General features: G+C 43.5%; 1 long non-coding RNA gene across 2 annotated transcripts; it reads left to right on the top strand.

Moving 5' to 3' along the window:
- The first annotated feature begins 1,964 nt into the window (after nt 1-1,964).
- LOC124676685 lies at nt 1,965-4,689 on the top strand. 2 transcript variants are annotated; one of them, XR_006993754.1, is made up of 4 exons: nt 1,965-2,401; nt 2,965-3,031; nt 3,285-3,396; nt 3,812-4,689. It is a non-coding gene; the product is annotated as an uncharacterized LOC124676685 (long non-coding RNA). The 2 variants fall into 2 exon arrangements; XR_006993752.1 differs by having other exon boundaries at nt 3,285-4,689.
- Nucleotides 4,690-6,085: the final 1,396 nt, after the last annotated feature.

Raw genomic sequence — 6,085 nt, 5'->3', positions numbered from 1 at the left:
TTGTTATGATTGAGAATGAAAGCCCAGCTATATAAATTCTAATATGAAAGCTTTGCTTAGAAGTACAATCCATTAGTAGTTCTCTGACCAAGAACAAAGTTTGCCATAACCATTTATGATTTCCTATGCACCTTTACTTGTGATTTCTCTTTACTTATTTCAAGTTGAGTTATATGAGGACGTTGTTTACTAGAATGTCTTGTGTGAATGAATATGATGCTTCTTGTCCGTATTTTATTTATCGACTCTTCACTCCATAAACATGTGGTCTTGTTTATCGAGCTCAGTTTCGCTTGGGGACAAGCGAGGTCTAAGCTTGGGGGGAGTTGATACGTCCAATTTGCATCACTATTTTGTATCATATTGGGACGCAATACTTATGTTATTTCATCTATTTTGCATGTTTCATCATTATTGGAGGATCAAGCACCGGAGCCAGGATTCTGCTGGAAAAAGCACCGTCAGAACGCAATATTTCGGAAGATCAACCGTGGAAGGAAATTACACGTAAATTCCTATTTTTCCGGATGACGAAGGAAGCCGGAAGGGGGAGCCAGCTGGACCCAAGGTGGGCCTAGACAACGGGCGGCGCGGCCCATGGCCTGGCCGCGCCACCATGTTGTGTGGGGGCCCCACAGCCCCTCTCGCCTCCTTTTCTTCGCGTACTCCTTCGTCCCGAAAACCTAAGCCACAGAGGGTACCTCACGAAGAGTTACAGCCGCCTCTGCGGGGCGGAGAACACCAGAGAGAAAAGAGCTCTCCGGCGGGCAGGAATCCGCCGGGGAAATTCCCTCCCGGAGGGGGAAATCGACGCCATCGCCATCGTCATCGAGCTGGACATCATCTCCATCATCATCATCGCCACCTCCGCCATCTACACCGCCATCACCACCGCTGCACCTCGTCACCGCTGTAACGATTTGGGTTGGATCTTGATTGTTTGATAGGGGAAACTCTCCCGTGTTAATTTCTACTTGTTATTGATGCTATTGAGTGAAACCGTTGAACCAAGGTTTATGTTCAGATTGTTATTCATCATCATATCACCTCTGATTGTATTCCATATGATGTCTCGTGAGTAGTTCGTTTAGTTCTTGAGGACATGGGTGAAGTCTAAATGTTAGTAGTGAACTATGGTTGAGTAATATTCAATGTTATGATATTTAAGTTGTGGTGTCATTCTTCTAGTGGTGTCGTGTGAACGTCGACTACACGATACTTCACCATTTATGGGCCTAGGGGAGTGCATCTTGTATTCGGTTGCTAATTGCGGGGTTGTCGGAGTGACAGAAACCTAAGCCCCCGTTAGTATATCGATGCAAGAGGGATCGCAGGATCTCAGAGTTTAAGGCTGTGGTTAGATTTATCTTAATTACTTTCTTGTAGTTGCGGATGCTTGCAAGGGGTATAATCACAAGTATGTATTAGTCCTAGGAAGGGCGGTGCATTAGCATAGGTTCACCCACACAACACTTATCAAAACAATGAAGATTATTTAGCTACATGAAGCGAAAGCACTAGACTAAAATCCCCGTGTGTCCTCAAGAACGTTTGGTCATTATAAGTAAACAAACCGGCTTGTCCTTTGTGCTAAAAGGGATTGGGCCACTCTCTGCAATTATTTCTCTTTTACTTACTTGTACTTTATTCATCTGTTACATCAAAACTCCTTGAATACTTGTTTGTGAGCATTTACAGTGAATCCTTCATCGAAACTACTTGTCAACACCTTCTGCTCCTCGTTGGGATCGACATTCTTACTTATCGAAGATACTACGATACACCCCCTATACTTGTGGGTCATCAATCTTCAGGGCTTCCTTGTATTTTTCCATTTTCGCGAGGTCTTTTTTGCAAAGTGTCGGAACAGCTGTTGTTCTGGAGGTTTCATACTGTTTCCGCGTTTGTAATCTGATGTAATATGAATAGAAACGTGGCAACTTCTCAAAAAAAAATCGCTGCATCCCATATCCTCCCGTGTGGAGGAGGCCGTTCTCCTCTACCTCCGACCCCCTAGCCATGAGGTGCACGCAGAGGCAGCCCAGGCTTCCCTTCTCTCCCCTACCAAGGCAGCCATCAGCCGGCTTTCTCCCCCTCCCAAGTCTGCGGGCGACACGGGGGAGTTCGACGCCCCCATCTCCTTCCCAGGGCGGCTAACAACGAGGAGGAGGGCATGGGCGCCCTCCTGGCCTCCTCTACCTCTGGAGGCAGCGGGGCCATGGGAGGAGCAAGGCGGAGGACATCGGCACCCTCCTCTCCCTCCTGAGTCAGCACGACTATGGGAGGATCCGGCACAGTCGGTGCTCCCTTTCGGATGCATTGCATCGCCATCCGTGTCATGACTCTCTCTATCTCTCTATGACGCCGCGACTTCTAGGGAATTTTGCATCTACAGAAGATGGTAAGAATACTCTTTGTTTCTTCCCAAAATATAAAATAGTGTACATTTTCTTCTTCTTTTTTGTACATGGAAGAGCAACTATGCCCTTATTGCAGTAATCTGACCAAACAGTGGCTGAAGATACAAATAGAAATATCCATGGTTGCTCCAACTTTATTTCGCAAAGGGTGGACGTGCAAACATGAATAGTAACTGTGGTTTTTCAGATTCAAACTATGTGTCACTGTTAATCCTATCTGAAGTACATGCTGATGATTTCAGTAATGGCTTTTTATTCTGTACCAGTTTGCATTCTTGCATACACTTAATGATTCACATGTCTTCAACACTACATGAGAGCTCCTGATATGAATTTTTTTAGACATAGTACTGTCAGAATTTTTCTATGGAGGTGTTTCTGTGAGAATCCAAATTGTTAATTCTTGGTTGAAGGCATATAGTTTCTGCTCGCTACTATTGACCGTTGACGTATATTTTTTTGTTAAATCTCGGTTGAAAGTCATATAGATTCTACTTGTGAATAATTTGGATTGAGTTTGTATTTTTTTTCTCTACTTTTGTAGGCGTTGCTACAGATATGCAGAGGGATAAACTATGCAGTGACATACCAATCTGCAGTTTAATTTACAGGTTTGATCTTTCTTCAATTGACACTACACAACTATGAGGTTTTCTGATATATATATATATATATATATATTCACTGTGCTTTACATATCAGATGCTGTTGGTTCATTTTTGTTGTGACTCTTAGATTTGGGGAATTTCATTGCTATTGCAAATTGTTCATATGAGTGCTACTCTTACCTATCCGTTTCACTCTTTCTATTTATCTATTGCCCATCTTCTAAATCACTCTTTCGACCTGATGTCTCTTCTACAGCTAATTTTCCTGTCTCGAGCTCATCTTCCGTTTTGCTTCTCGGATCGACCTCCTCGAGCTTTTGGGATCCAGTCTTGACGCTCAACTATATTTACTCCTCACGTCTTTGTGAGTAAGTACATTTTATACGTTTGTTTCTTCCATGAGTTCTCATGCTAGAAATTTTGTATGCAATCGCATTCTTCTTCTACCATATGTACTCAGATGTATACTTCACACTTTCTTATCTGTTTTAGTTTCTCCAGCTAGGTTTATGCAGACAAAAGTCTATGCAGGTTGCATTCTTCCCTATATCATGTTTTTCTCTCAGTAAAATAGATAGAAATTTGATGTGCTATTACATTTTTATTATCTAATTCTTGCAGTTCACCCACTTTTCAATGGCACATTTAGGATTTAGTTTTATTTGCTTCTTTGTTATTTGCATAGGTGCAGCCAAACTTTTGTGGTCTTTCAGCTTTTTACATTGCCTGCTCACCCTTACTGTTTCTCTATCTTACTTTTCCTTTTCTTTTCTTTGTTGCTAGAACCATGGAAGATAAATTGGTTCACCTAAGAAGCATATTTGTTTGTCAGCAGGTACATTTCACTCTATGAAAATTGCCTCTGCAAATATCGCCAAGTAATATAGTGGATCAGGTGTTGTCTCCATACTATCAATTGGAGTATATTGTTCGTGAGACAAGGGCGATGGATGATCTATCAGCTTTTGCCACAAAATCATGACAATAGCAGATCAGAGTGCCACTAAGGTTCCAGAGAATAGTTCAGCAGAGGGTGCCACCCTCCAGAACACACCTATGTTTATTTGTTAATAGGTACACGGTTATGTTGCAAAAAATCCAGTACCTCCATGGGGTCACAAGAAGGTACAGATATAAGAGTACAGTTAGCAGCATATCGGCAAGTCATGTGGTGTCTCCCGTCCCGTGGAGTGTTTCATTTCACCACGAATGTTTGATGTGGAGGCTATCCAAAAATATTCTTCCGCGGTAGTTCTGCATCCTAGGCTAGATACCAACTTTGCAGATCTACAATATGTATGTGGATTTCTAAAGGTGAAGTGGCTAAATAATGTAGCAGTTTTACTCTATTTTGATTAAGATAACCCCTGCATGTTCGTATATGAAATGTCTGTTTCTTTTGAAGAATGGATTCACGGTGGAGAGCTTGAGCTCATTCAGTGGACACCTGAGTATGGATCAGTTGGGTGTGTAGGAAGATTGTGAGTATGGACACCTGAGTATACTCACGGTGAGTATGGATCAGTTGGGTGTATATGGATCAGTGGGCACATTCAGTGAACAACGTTTTTTTAGATCCATACTCAGGTTTCAGCCATCTACAGGACCTAAAACCGCTTAAGCAATCTTATTTACCGATTGTGAGTAGGAAGATTGTGATGAGTACAACACATATAAAGCAGAATACTCATGTATTTCAGTAAATAATCGGAGTTTAAAGCTACTACATCTACGTTTTTTTTTTCCTTCACTTTTAGTTGCCAATTGGGCTGATGTCACTAAAATCATAGAAGTCAGGAAGCTGACGATTTCTGCTTCAGTTCGTAATTGCCAGCCATGGTACTAGCGAATTAATTCACCAAATTGAACAAACTAATGGCATGATTCAAGGAATTGAAGCTACTCTCTCCATCTACCCATTCCACTTCAAATTCTTTGAAACAGTAACTTTCATTCGATCCTATCGAGTAGCTAGAGCAAAAATAAGCAGTATTGTTAAGGCACTAGGAGAAAAGATAACAAACCTACCACTGGTGCCTGAATCCGCATGATGCCTGAATCAGCGCTGTCTCATGGTCCTGCTAGCTCGCTGGCCGCTCTGCAGCGGACAAGAGCGCGCACAGCTGCTCCAGCAATGCCCATCGCCCCAACTCGACAAGGAGCCCATGCTGTCGGCCTCGGCACCCCCACGCTGGACCGTGCAGCAGCTGCCCGGAGTCTGGATCTGCCGTACTACCATCAGCAACGGCGACATTGAAGAAGAAACGAGCAAAGGGCATGCTGCCCAGGAAGCTGGTGGCCGGCCACTCTCACGACGGCCATCTCCGTCCCCCTTCTACACCTCCCCACCATTTTAGTTTCCCAGTAGCTCTTTTTTTTTCCTGTTTCTGTCCCCATCTCCGTGTCATGTACAGAGAGTATCATCAGACTGACCCGCTTACATGTGGCCGTGTTCGCAGCCTCGACCCATTTATAACAACCCTCTCCTATTCTTACCCGGGTAAACTATTGTTGAAACAGTTCACCTATAGCTAGCCCAGTAAAATTCTCTAAAATCATACAACGGGGCCTACATTCGCTATGTCTGCCTTTGCGACGTGAGCCCGCCGCTGCCCACGGCTGGCTTCGTTGGCTTCCATGCGATGCGACACAGACAGCGCACCTGGCCGCTCCAAAACCAAGAAGGGAGACACTCATTATCCTATTATCCGACAATAAGGATGACGTGGGGCATACTAACGAGTTCCAGATCGACCAATGTAACAACACGAAGCTGATTTTGAGAACCATCAAGGGAGCCACTCAAATCTTTAGACCCCAGTCAGCCCAGTCCTCAGAGTACCCACATCTGCTGTGTAGTTTTGCTAGAACATGCAGAGACACCGTCTCACTTAGATCAGTGTAGTATAATTCGGTGTCCTAAAAAATAGTTTAGTACAGTAGCAAATACAGCGCCTATCTCAACCTTTACTTAGGAACTAAACGTATGGCATCCACCATGTAATGCGTTGTACGTACGTATGCTACTACTAGAATTAGAACTACATCGTTGTTACC

The sequence above is a fragment of the Lolium rigidum genome, chromosome 1, assembly GCF_022539505.1.
Source record: "Lolium rigidum isolate FL_2022 chromosome 1, APGP_CSIRO_Lrig_0.1, whole genome shotgun sequence".
NCBI lineage: Eukaryota > Viridiplantae > Streptophyta > Magnoliopsida > Poales > Poaceae > Lolium > Lolium rigidum.
This window is presented reverse-complemented; position numbering and strand designations above follow the sequence as displayed.